This window comes from Mesocricetus auratus, unplaced genomic scaffold (assembly GCF_017639785.1).
Source record: "Mesocricetus auratus isolate SY011 unplaced genomic scaffold, BCM_Maur_2.0 Super-Scaffold_100010, whole genome shotgun sequence".
Taxonomy (NCBI): Eukaryota; Metazoa; Chordata; class Mammalia; order Rodentia; family Cricetidae; genus Mesocricetus; species Mesocricetus auratus.
The window spans coordinates 68,305,274-68,319,029 of NW_024429194.1; the positions used below are offsets into that span (position 1 = coordinate 68,305,274).

At 40.9% G+C, this 13,756-nt stretch overlaps 1 long non-coding RNA gene across 1 annotated transcript in view; it reads right to left on the reverse strand.

Moving 5' to 3' along the window:
• The window catches only part of LOC121142894, a 126,926-nt gene that overhangs the window by 87,330 nt on the left and 25,840 nt on the right, over positions 1-13,756 (reverse strand). The gene's annotated exons all lie outside the window — the stretch shown is intronic.

Sequence of the window (13,756 nt, forward strand, 5' to 3'; positions counted from 1 at the left end):
TGTATCAAATTCTTAGGACTTAAAACAAGTTCCTTAACCGTCACTGAAGTCAACTACAATTCCATAACAAGAAATACCAAGTTCCCAAATACTTAAAAACTAAATAGTTTGAATTTATATCTGGTAATCAAAGAAGTAACGGAGAAATTAAATTGTAAAGTATCCTAAACTATATACAAGCAAAACATAGTAACTGATGTGGTTCTTAAAATACTCCTCCATGTATTGAAGAAATTGAATTAAAAGTGAAAATCTGTACACAGAAGTCCAAGCTCAGATGACTTCTCTGGTGAATCTCACTGAATATGTATTCCAAAAATTTCCTCCAAGGAAATTACAGAGGTGGAAATAGGAGCCCACTCATGCCAGCATTATCCCAATAACGACAACAAAGGTATTAAAAGAAAAGAAAATCTACATACTAATACAACCTCATGTAGATGGGATCTAACACACATAAATCGAATCATATTTCATAACAAATAGGATTTATTCCATGAACTCGGGCTGTCTTAACATAAGAAAACTAATCAGTATTAACTCACCATGTCATCAGACTAAAACTAAAATTTTGCCATCATCCTAATGGACGGAGAAGGCAAAGTCAAAACACCTTCCTGATAAAAATTCACAGTAAATTAAAAATAGAAAAGGAAGTTTTAAAGAAAATGTTACAGTTCCCATCACCTCCAATGATAAACACACACTATATTATCCTCATAAGACTGAAATCAAGGCAAGAATGCCAACTTTCACCAGTTCTATTAAACATCATACTAGAGCTTCAACTATGCAATAAGAGAAGACAACAAGAGGTCACTTTTCTGAAAGACTGTCTGAAAAGACTGGGAAAGAAAAAAGAATCTACTCAAAGATGAAATCACTGTCTATATAGAACAGCCTAGGGGATTTACTTTTAAAAGTTATTATACCTAGCAAATGATTATAGAAAAGTGGAGTGTAACACCAGCATGCAAAGACCAATTACATTTCTGCACACTAGTCAGCAATGAGTTATCAGAAAATGAAAGAGAAGCACCATTTATAACAGCATCAAAAAAAATAAAATGGGGCCACACTGTCCTAAGAACCAGAGAGGACAACAGAAACCAAGGAACAAAACACACACTCAACAAAGACAAGAGCAGATATCAGCACCTAAAATTGCAATCTTCCCCTAACCAAATGCCTAGGTTCCAGAAAAACATAATAATAGCCAGGACAATATGTCCCCACTAGAGCCCATCACAGCAGGCTCTTAGTACTGCAACATAGCTGAAGCACAAGAAAAAGACCTTAAGATAGGCGTTATGAATATGATAGAGTTCCTTAAAGAGGAAAAGAATAAAACACAGTCGGAAGAAATGAATACAATAGTTCAAGACTTGAAAGTAGAGACAGAATTAATAAAGAAAACCCAAACTGAGGGAAATCTGGGAATGAAAACTATAGGAACTTCAACAGGAGCCTGAGAGGCAAGCTTCACCAACAGAATGCAAGAGATAGAAGAGAGGACCTCACTGAATACACCATAGAAGAAATGGGCATCTCTGTCAAATAAAATGCTAAATCTAAAAAACTTCTGGCACAAAACATCCAGGAAATCTGGGACACTATGAAAATACCAAATCTATGAATAATAGAAGTACAGGAAGGAGAAGAAACCCGTATCAAAGGCAGAGAGAATACATTCAACAAAATCATAGAGGAAAATTTCCCTAATCTAAAGGAGATGCCTATCAAGGTGCAAAAAACATAAAGAACACCAAGTAGACTGGAACAGAAAAGAAATTTCCCTAGGCTATAATAATAACATAAGGAACAAAGAAAGATTAAATGCTGCAAGGGAAAAAGATCAAAGGACAAATAAATGCAGACCTACTAGAATAACACATGACTTCTCAATGGAGATACTAAAAGACAAAAGGGCCTTGACAGATTTCTACAACTCTAAAGCACCACAGGAGCCAGCCCAGACTACTATACCCAGCAAAACTTTCAATTACAACAAATGAAGAAAATAAGATATTCCATGATAAAACCAATTTTAAGCAGTATTTATCTACAAATCCAGCCTTACAAAATGTGCCAGAAGGAAAACTCCAGCCTAAAGAGGTTAAGCACACCCAAGATATGAAAAGGAATAAATAGTTCCAGGCCAACAAATCAAAAGATGGAAAACACACACACACACAAAACCACAAACGCCACCACCATCACCACCACCACCAACAACAACAAACTAAGAGGAATCAACAAACACTGCTCGTTTATATCTCTCTACTTCAATGGTCTTAATCACCTAATAAAAAGACACAGACTAACAAAATAGATGTGCCAACAGGATCCATCCTTCTGCCGCATCTAAGAAACACCTTAACATTAAGGATAGACATCACCTCAGGGTAGAAGGATAGAAAAAGATCTTCCAAGCAAATGGACCTAAGAAGCAAGCTGGTGTAGCTATTTTAATATCTAACAAAATAGATTTCAACCCAGAACTAATCAGAAGAGATAGGGTTGGACACTACACACTCATCAAAGGGAAGGTTCACCTAGAGGACAGATCGTTCAGTTCTTAACATCTGTGCACCAAACACCAAACACAAGGACACCCAAGTTCATAAAAGGAACATTATTACAGCTCAAATCACATACTGACTCTCACATGCTGATAATGGGAGACTTCTATACGTGACTCACACTAATAGACAGGTCATCCAGACAAAAACTAAACAGAAATGCTGGAGAGGAATGACATTATAAACTATATGGATCTAACAGATATTTATGGAACAGTTCACCCAAACACAAAAGAAGATGACCTCATGGAACTTTCCCCAAAATCAACCACATACTTGTACAGGAAGCAAGTCTCAACAAATACAAGAAAATAGAAATAACCTCCTGCATCCTATCTGACCATGATGGGCTAAAGCTGCGTGTCATCAGAAACAATGGAAAGCATACAAACTCAAGGAAACTAAACAACTAAACACTAAATGAAAATTGGGTCAAGACAGAAATAAAGAAAAAATTAAACACTTTCTAGAATTTAATGAAAATGAATACACAACATACTAAAACCTATGGGACACAAAGAAGGCAGGCCTAAGAGGCAAGTTCATAGCACTAAGTGCCTACATAAAAAAAGAAAAAAATTAAAGATTTCTCATACTAGTAACTTAGCAGCACACCTGAAAGCTCTAGAACAAAAAGAAGAAATCACACCCAAAAGGAATAGACAGGAAAAAATAATCAAACTCAGGGCTCAAATCAATAAAATACAAACAAACATACAACAACAAAAAATACAAAGAATCAATGAGACAAAAATTTGGTTCTTTGAGAAAAAACAGTAAGATTGACAAACCCTTATCCAAATCAACTAAAAGGCAGAGAGAGAATATCCAAATAAAAACAAAAGAGATGAAAAAGAGGATGTAACAACAGACGCTGGGGAAATACAGAGAATCATAAGGACATACTTTAAAAACCTGTACTCCACTAAACTGGAAAATCTAAAAGAAATGAATACTTTTTTCAATATACTACTTACCAAACTAAAATCAAGATTAGATAAGCAATTTAAACAGACCTGTAAACCTTGGTGAAATAGAAGCAGTCATTAAATGTCTACCAACCAAAAAAGCCCAGAGCCAGATGGTCTTAGCACAGAATTCTACCAGACTTTCAAAGAAAGGTTAATGCCAATACTCCTCAATTATTTCATGAAGTAGAAATAGAAGGAACATTGCCCAATTCATTTTACAAAGCCACAGTTACCCTGATACCCAAACCACATAAAAACTCATCAAAGAGAATTACAGATCAATTTCCCTTATAAACATAGTTGCAAAAACTCTCAACAAAATATTTGCAAATCAAATCCAAGAACACATCAAAATAAATAAAATCATCCACCATGATCAAGCAGACCTCATCCCAGAGATGCAGGAATAGTTCAATATACATAAATTGATAAATGCAATCTATGATGCAAACAACTGAAAGACAAAAACCACATCATCATCTTATTAGATGCAGAAAAGCCCCTTGACAAAAACCCAGCATCCCTTCATGATAAAAGTCCTGGAGATATTAGGGATACAAGGTACATATCTCAACAAGTTTACAGCAAGCTCATAGTAGTCAGTCCAACTTAAATGGAGAGAAACTCAAAGCAATTCCACTAAAATCAGGAACAAGACAAGGTTGCCCATTTTGCCCATACCTATTCAACACAGCATTTGACTTCTTAGCTAGAGCAATGAGACAACTGAGGGAGCTCAAGGGGACACAAATTAGAAAGGAAGAAGTCAAAGTGTCTTTATTTGCAGGTGACAGGATAGTGTATATGTAAATGTCCCCCAAACTTCCAGGACACCAAGAAAACAAGGCCCTCTAAATCAACATGCTCCAAGCTCATCTGAACTCAGAGACTGAGGCAGCATGCACAGGGCCTGCATGTGTCCACACCACATGGGACCCTAGCGGTGAAAGGTGGGCACAGCCCCCACTCCTAACCCAGAAGCTATCTCTAATTGATCACTTGCAATGAAAATTAGTTCTTCTCCAAGGGAGACTCACCTGGAAACAAACTACTTTAAAGTTAGGCTGCATGACCAGAAGTCAATGGTCAACAGAAAATGAACTCAATGGCATCTTTAGACATTCCTTGTCTCATAATAATTTGTCAGGGCTTTTCTTTTTTATTTATTTAGTCTATTTTTATTTTATTTTATTATATATCTTATTTTGTATTATATCATTTATATTAATTATATATAATTGTATATTATTCATTATAGCATATTTTAACCTATACTTATTTTATTATATATTATTTTTACATTTTATTATATACTATTTTATTATATTTTTATTTTGTTATGCATTATAATACATTATATATTTGCATAATATAAACTATACACATTGATTTATTGTGTTAACATTATATATTATTATATTCTCTTTTTACCCTACAGGTCCTTTGTGAACATATGATGGCTTTCAGTTTCATGTTTAATGAGATTCCTGCATGTATATCTGTTAACTGTGTCTTTTGGGGGATTCTTTCCTTCTGTTTGTTTTGTTCTAATCTTATATGTTAGTTTTTATTATATTATATTGTATTGTATTATATTATATTATTATCCCTTAGAAGCCTTTTCTTTTCCTAATGAGAGACAGAAAGGAGGTATATCACAATAGGAGGGGAGGTGGGGAGATACTTGAAGGAATAGAGGGAGGGAAAGCCACAATCAGGATATATTATATGAGAAAAATTCTATTTCAATAAAAGGAAAACAGAAAGAGAGACAGCAAAAGTCTGGAGTAATCAAAACATGATGGAATTGCCGTCAAGAGAGAAAAAAGTAGATCAGTGATCAAAATAGCAAATTCCCCAAGTCCAGATCTGTGTGTGTGTGTGTGTGTGTGTGTGTCTACAATATTAACTGGTAGATGTGTGTGTGTGTGTGTGTGTCTACAATGTTAACTGGTAGAAAGGCAATCCACTAACAAGAACTTCCTCTTGTAAATAGTGCTAGCACAATCTCACTCATGTGCAAGGAAAAAGTTCGAAGAGGAACTAATCCAGACTTCAAAAAAATTGCTAAAACTATTAACATAAAATGGATTATGACTTATAACTATACTTTTGAGAAAAGGTCTTGCTATGTAGCCTGGCTAGCCTGAACTATGGTCCTCTTACCTCTGTCTGTCAATGCTCTACAAGGGTAGCACAGAACTGAAAGTCTGTAAGCCACTTATTCAAGGTGCTAACATTACGTCCCTCTCTAGGTCCCTATATTCCAGATCTGAAGGACTCTGCCGAGAAGTTTCTCAATGCTATGGAATGGTAGGTGCCAAGAGTATAGGTTATTGAGAGATGGGCTGATATGTCTTTTGGCTAAAAGATGAAGCCACTGTAAAATGTTTGATTTTTTAAAATAACATCTCATGCATAAAAATTATGTCATCAGAAACATCAAGACAATGTAAAACGCCAAACTTTGAAGTGTAAGGCATGTGTGGATCCATTGGTTTCTACCCAGCTAAGAAATATGATGCTGTGTGCACTTAAGACTAAAGTGACCTTTCTGTAGTGTGAACACTTAAGTCAACAGCAAATCTCTCATAGCACTTAACTGAAAACGAGACACCAGAGTAAGTCCCTGACTCGGCGCTGCAGCATTGCGAGAGTGCACTTACTTGGCCATGTGATGAATGCGAAGGCAATGACCATGCTAAGTACTTGAGAGTGATTGCTCACTAAATGTTTAGTCCCTCTTGCTATCCCTGCTAATGTTTTTGTACGGCTTCCTAAGTGTGTCCATTTGACCGGTGAAGGAAGGGAACCAGCACCTTGCTTATCTTGACAGCCAGGAAGAAAGCCAAAGTCTCTTTGATATGGTACAAGATATGGTCCAAGATCTCCCTTCTCTGATGTTGCCAGCAAATGAGTATTAGGGTTTAGATGTTCAAACAATTTGACTCAAATGATCTAGTTTCCCATTAATAGCTTTCGCTATCCCAGTAGCAAATTATTATGAAGGGGTGGGCAACTGCCTATGTGAAGTATAGAACTTACAATTTAGGAACTGGAAAAATACTTAATATAAACCAATCTATTCTTTTTTACACAAATCAAAAACAGCATTTTACTCTTCCAATACTAAAGATGTCCCTTTTTGCCAAGCTGTGACCCACAAAGCTTTAGCACCACTAGATTGATATTTGGAGGCGAGAAAAGATTCATGTGTTTTGACAGGCTTTGTGCTACTTGATGGGACAAATGATTATTGGTGTGGACAGAGGCTATCAACGTCTCCTCTGCAGTCATCACATGACGGTGTGTCTGTCAATATTTACATCCTGAGATTCAGGGCTTGTGTTCCCAGCACTTGGCACTGGCTGGAGGCAACAGAGTAACTTAGTAATACAGGCCATTTTAAAGAGAAACATGAGAAAATAACTGATATTTTGAAACAAAATACTATAGAAACTAAGTACAGAAATCATGACATTTGGGGGTGTTCCACAGTTGCTGGAGAGCCTGTCTAGCATGCATGTAGCCCCAAACCTAAGCCCCAGAGACTGGGTTTGGTAGCCAAATATATAATCCCAGTTCTTGGAAGGTGCAGGAAGATCAGAAGTTCAAGGTCATCCTTGGCCACATAATGAGATTGAGGCCAGACTTCGCTATATGAGACCCTTTCTCAAAAACATTATAATGATTGATTCTGGGATATTTTCTTTTTTTTGTACATTCGTTGTATATTTTGTTTTCCTATCATTCTTATGAATGTGGACTTTATTAAACTGATCTGCAGGCTAACAGATATGAAGTCAAAAACTCTTCTGTTGTCAGAGGCCAGAAGTCAATCCACATGACTTCACAGGGTCAGAGACTTTTACAGAGCCTCGCACTGCTGTACACAGTGCTTTGCACGGGCACACTAGAGGACCTGCATATGAAAGGACCCCATGGAGATCTAAGAGAGAAAATCCAAAGGCTGATTCTAGCAATCACTGTATCGTAACATCATGTAGGAAATGCATGGCTGGCAATCAGGCAAATGAGGCTTGGTCTCTATGATGGAATAAGGAGAGCCAATCTGTGCCATATTTTTAACTTAGAATGTTTCTAGAGGGAGAGGAAGGACAACTGGGGAAATAGCTTTTTGTCCTCAGAACAACTGCAGTTTTCTAGTTGTCCCCATGAGCATGGCTGTAACTTTATGTTCCCATGAGTGTGCTTTCAGATTTATGCCAAAACATCCTAGGCTTGTCTTTGAAAACATAAAAGAGGAAGGCTAGGAGAGTCTGGAAAGACGGTGAGATGGCAGGAAGACAGGAAAGTATCCACCTGGAGGAATCAAGCAAAGAAGACTGTGACAACTGTGTTCTTATGCCTGAAACTCCCCATCACTGTTGTGATGGTCTGAAATCAGGGCAAAGAAATAGAGAAGCAGGCAACTCTTGGTTTAAGCAAGGCCTCAAGACCATTTATTTACCCATTAGAAGCATTTGCTCGTAACCTATGTGTCATGCTTTGATAAAAACCTTCCAATGCATTTAGATAAGTAACACTGTGTTTAATCAGACCATAGTGAAGTAGACTGGAGTTTTATTACAGTGCTGTACTTTCTCATTGTTATTTTTGTAGAAGCTCAACTGACCTGCACACAGTTTCACTTCCCAGTCCATCTTCCCACCTCTATGTCCATCAATTAGCCTTGCCCAGCAAGAAGCATGAAGGCAGAGTTTCCTAAAAATGTGCTGCGTTCAGGAGAAAGGCGGCGTGATGAAAGCCAGATGCTGGCTGGCACTGGCTCACTCTGTGAGGCTCATCGCAAGGTCTGTGTGCTGGTGGCAGTGTAGGTGGCAGAGATCTCCACTCCCTCTGCAGCTGGATGGTGTGGTGTCAGCAGCCTGCAGCTTCTGGGATAGGGGCACATGCTTATGCTAAAGAAAGGGCTACACACAGGGCAAGCAGCAGCAAGAACGGCAGGCAGAGAGGTGGCCTTGAATGAGCCAGGGCAGTGAACTTGCCAGCTAGAACTGAAGTGTGCTGCGACAAGCTCACGGGGCAGTCACAGGCCTGTGCCCAGGGCAGGGGTTTCTGCTTCCTTCGGAGGGTGCCAGGGTGACAGACCAGAGCGTGAGAAAGCAGGGCTTCCAGAATGGAAAGCCACATTTTAATAAACCGAAATGCCTTTTCTCAGGTGCCAAATGAGCTAGACTTGGAGGCAGAGGGCCTGGGCTTAAATCCGGACTCCTGCACTTACAATCTTTCTGGGCCTCAGCTTTCTCATCCAATGGGAAATGTCAGCACCCAGCTCTTTCTGGGCAGGCTGGATCGCAGAAGGTAGGTTTCAGCTGTGGTGTGTACAGTGTGCAGGGCCTGAGTTCTGACAGCCGCTCTCTCTGCACGCATGTGCCTCTCAGTATCCTCCTCTCTCTCTCTCTCTCTCTCTCTCTCTCTCTCTCTCTCTCTCTCTGTGCACAAATGTTCTCTCAGTATGGCGCTCTATATCTCTCCCTAGCCCCAGAAAAATCTTTAACACATCTCCAAAGATTCAAACTCCAGTGTTTATTTTTTCTTTCCCCAGGGGAATCTCAGAAGGGAAAAAGAATCATGAAAACATACAAAAGGTTTTCCCAGTGTACACCTCTGTATATATTACGTGATTCTCAAAACTACAGTCTTTAAAAATATACACTGAGAATATTTCTCTATACACATGTCCCATAAACTTGGAGTATATACTTAGAGGCAGCTCACATCCGGTAAAACTGGGCTGCTTGGAACCTTCCCATCTGTCTGTCTTTGGGGAAGTGGGTGTGGGGTAGGACAAGGGAATGAGATAGAAAGCAGAAGATCAGAAGTATGGAGTAATAAAAAGTATGAACGTTGAGCAAAGAGACCTAGAAAAGCCCCCTTTTCTCATTTCCACATGAGGAGGAAAAACACCTAATGATGCGTCTGAATGCTGAATTAGACCCTGTCTGTGAGCTGCTAACACAGTGCCCAGGCCATGTGTCTGTGTGTGCAAGAAGGGCTGGACACTTGGATTCATCTGTGATTTCTAAATCCAGAGTTCTGTCCACCCTGCGACTTCCCACAGCTGTCTCTCAACCACGTATTTATATCCTGGAGTGTGAAACTCCCTCCTGCTCCTTCACAGGGATCCTCTGGTGTGCCTTGGCACATCTGTGAGTCCTAACCAAGTACCCTACACTCCTTTATGGGATGAATGAGACAGTCCAAGTAACTGGGAGGAGAGCGTGTGTTCTTAAAATCAGCACCCAGTTTTCGATGACAAAGAGTGAAGGCACACCAGCTAACATATTATCACAATTGCTTCTGCATGCAGCAGGGCAGTGGCCTCTGTGAGAGACCTGCCAACAGCCTCTCTCTCACAAAGCTCTTCTCTTGCATGACAGGCTGAGTAGCTTTGCTGTTGAAGGACATCTTGGTCTCTAGCTGAAGAGAGAGGAACCTAAACAATACCAGTACTTCCCAGAGCCCAGCAGAGAAGGGAGGAGCCCTTCAAAGGTCACAAGAATAAATCACGCGTTACAATGACAACTGATATGATTTCACACATTTCTACTATAGCACCATAGTATTAGGAGGTGGTGTTAGTCAACTGGACACAAACCTAGACAATCCGGGAAGAGGGGATCTTAACTGAGAAAGTGCCTCCGTAAGACTGGCCTGTAGGTATGTCTGTAGGGCATTTTCTTGATCAATGTTTGATGTCTGAGGGTTCAGACAACTGTGAGAGGTGTCAGCCCTGGGTAGGTGGTACTGGGGTTTATAAGAAACAAACTGGGTGGCTGGAGAGATGGCTCAGTGGTTAAGAGCACTGGCTGCCCTTTCCAAGGTTCTGAGTTCAATTCCCAGCAACCACATGGTGGCTTATACCTATAAAATACATAAATAAATAAAATTTAAGCCAGGCAGTGGTGGTGTACACCTTTAATCCAAGCACTCAGGAGGCAGAGGCAGGCGGACCTCCATGAGTTCAAAGGCCAGCCTGATCTACAGAGCGAGTGCCAGGATAGGCTCCAAAGCTATACAGAGAAACCCTGTCTTAGAACAAAACAAAACAAAACTGGACAAGCCATGGGGAGCAAGCCAGTAAGCAGTGCTCCTCCAGGGTCTCTGCTTCCATTTCTGCCTCCAGGTTCCTGCCCTGACTTTCTTCCCAGGTTCCTCTCAATGGACTGTGACCTAGGAAGCATCAGCCAAATGAACCATTTCCTGTTCAAGTTGCTTCTGGTCCTGATGTCTTACCACAGTAAAAGAAACTAACCTAAGAAACAAGCATTCTGGCGAAACACTGTATCTTGGAGGCTTCCTGTGAAAAACACCCAAATTTCGGTGTATTAAGATCCAATACATAGACTGGGACAGAAATCACAAGCAAACCTTCAGCTGAAATTATTGTCTCACAAACAGAGACAGCCAGGGTAATGAATGGAATATGGTGACATGCATATTCTTCCAGATTTTTCTGGACATGCATTTTTTTCTTCCAGATTAAAAATGTAATGAAATACACAGAAATTTGCCTGAAGAGTCCTAGGGAAAGAGAATTCCATTGAACAGCTTCTTGACCAACTGATACATCTCTGAAAGTCCTTAGAAGGAAGTTACTCTCCAGTGACCAGGGAGGGATGCCATGAAGCCAGCCTGCCGGAGATGTCACTTGAATAACAGACAGGGAGCAGATCAAATAATGCCAGGTTTGGTGTTGTACTGGTGCAGTACTGGCTGCGTGACAAGTGTTCAATAAAATAATAGCAAAACGTGACACAGGGAGTCTGAGTCTCCATTCTTACCACTATTACCCACATACCAGATGGCAACACACACCCATAATCAAGCACAGAGCCCCCGTGGGCTGGGGGTTGGCCAAAGCTGAGTCAGGCTGGCTCCTTCTCGGCTGGCCTCTGTGGAGGAGGAGCTGATCCACCTCCACAAATGGTTTTTTGGGCCCTGTGGATGGGATGGGTGCACTCATGTTCTCCCTTCCTTTTTTTTTGAATAGGGTCTCACTGTGTAGGACAGGCTATTCTTAGATTAACAATCCCTTGTTTTAGTCTCCTAATTTAGCCTGGAGTGATGTTACAGGTGCTCTTGAAGGCCCACGGTGCCCATGGATGGGTTCAGAGCATTTGTGAGTGAAGTTTCCTCACCACTACATGCGAAATTCCATCCAGTCAGAACTAAGAAGCTGTGCAAACACAGTGAGACATCTGGGGGTTGAACAGGCTCGGCTGGCCACATAGAAGACTTGGAAGTATTAGCCCTCTCCTTAGGGGCTGGGTCGCTGAGGGAAGGAAGCCAGTTAGGGACAGATAAACACCAAATGGTTCAATTTTCCTGAAGAGGCCAATTCAGAGGCAGGAAGTGGAATGGTGTTGTCAGGAGTTGGGGGGAGGGGAACATAAAGTTTTTATTCAGTGTGTGTAGAGTCTCAGTTTTGCAAAATGAGATGAGTCCCGTAGATGGATGGTGGCAATGGCAATGTGACGATGGGAAGGCAACTAAGACTCCTACACTCGAGATTAAGATTCATGCTGAGGTCAGAGGTACATGGGTTAGGGGAGTTCAGGCCCACCCTGGACCCTATAAGACCCTGTCTCAAACACACAGTATATATTTTGCCTTTGTTATTGGATTACAATTTTAAAATACACCAATGAAAAACAATACATAGAAAATTTCAACAGGCATTTATTTTCTCTGAGGTGAGAGAAGTCTATGGCCACACTGCTACTGTTCCAGAGATGGTCCTCTACAATCGTCTTTCATGAGGATACAGACTCTCCAGCAGTCAAGGAGACACCATCTTTGTGTCTTTGAAAAGTCTTTGAAACAGGAGGCTCATGGCAGGGCATGGACCTCTATTATTAACACAACCAAAATGTTAAGTGGACTTTTCAGTTCTACCAAAACTCAATTTTCTAAAAAAACAAAAACAAACAACAACAACAAACAAACAAACAAACAAAACAGCCTTCTAAAGCCCAAAGTCCGTGGGAGGTGGAATGTATTTCTCTTTGAAATTTGAAGTTATATAGATCAAACTTCAAAGAATCCTAGCACATTCCTTTATGCTGTGTGTGGCTTTTGAACTGAAGAGCTCAAATCTTTGGTGCTGTTACCTTATATTTTCCTGTACCTGTGGCCTGGGAAATCAAACTTCACAATGGACCAACCTCTACCCGTGCCTGTTTTTGACTCAACAGAGAAGGGCCTGACAGGAAATGGGAAGTCATGGAAAGAGACTTAATCTCATCTGATTAAGGAAACTTCAATTTCCTTTATTGGATTAACAGGAAGCAAAATACAGATCATCAAATGAACGAAGATGCGAGGATGTGGGTGATCTGGTGCGTATTTGGAAAGTGTGTCATTTTCAGATCTGAGCGTCAGGAATGTGTAGGTACGATGGATTGTGGGAGAGGAAGTTGATAGAAAACACTCCTCTCCTTCATGGTCCCTATAATGGATTTTCCCTTGAGTCTGCTGAATCAGCAGAGGTGGGTCCTCGTTTAGTGCATGCGCAGTTTGCTTGCGTACCAGCTCTGGGAAGGGCAGCGGTGCTCAAGCTGCTCTCCCTGCTATCTGTCCTTGTCCTTGCCCTTCCCCAGGGCCCACTCCAACAACAGAACACAAGCTTCGACCCTACCCACCACCACCACCATGCAAGCTTCACCCCTGGTAGCAAGGGCCTGGCCAGCTTGGTTGCTAGACATTGCTACATTCTGAGTGCTCACTGTCTGAACAGCGTCTCACTTTCTCATAATGATCTTGTCCTCAAGCAACCCTAGAAGGTAACTGTGTTGTTTTAATTTTACATAAGAGCAACTAAGACTTGGGAAGGTTAAATGGCTTTCCTGAGGACACTCGGCTTGCAATTGGCAGAAATGGTCCCGATTTTTCTGGTTTGGGAGTTTTTAAAAGAGAAGCCTTTGGAGTGAAAACTGCTTTCCAACAGCTTCCTCTCCCAGAAGGCTGACCCTAAAGAGATGTCTGTGGAACTGGTAAAGAGCTGGAGGCTAGACCAGGTGAGGGGACCTCAGCACCTGGGCTGAATCTCAAGGCCTTGTCCCTTTCCTCATTGAGACATTGCACCCTGCCCTGCCAAGGTCACTGTTGGCCTGTCTGCATGTTGGGACCTGTGCCGCCCCTGGTGAACATGAGTGGAGGGAGAAGGCCCTGCTCACA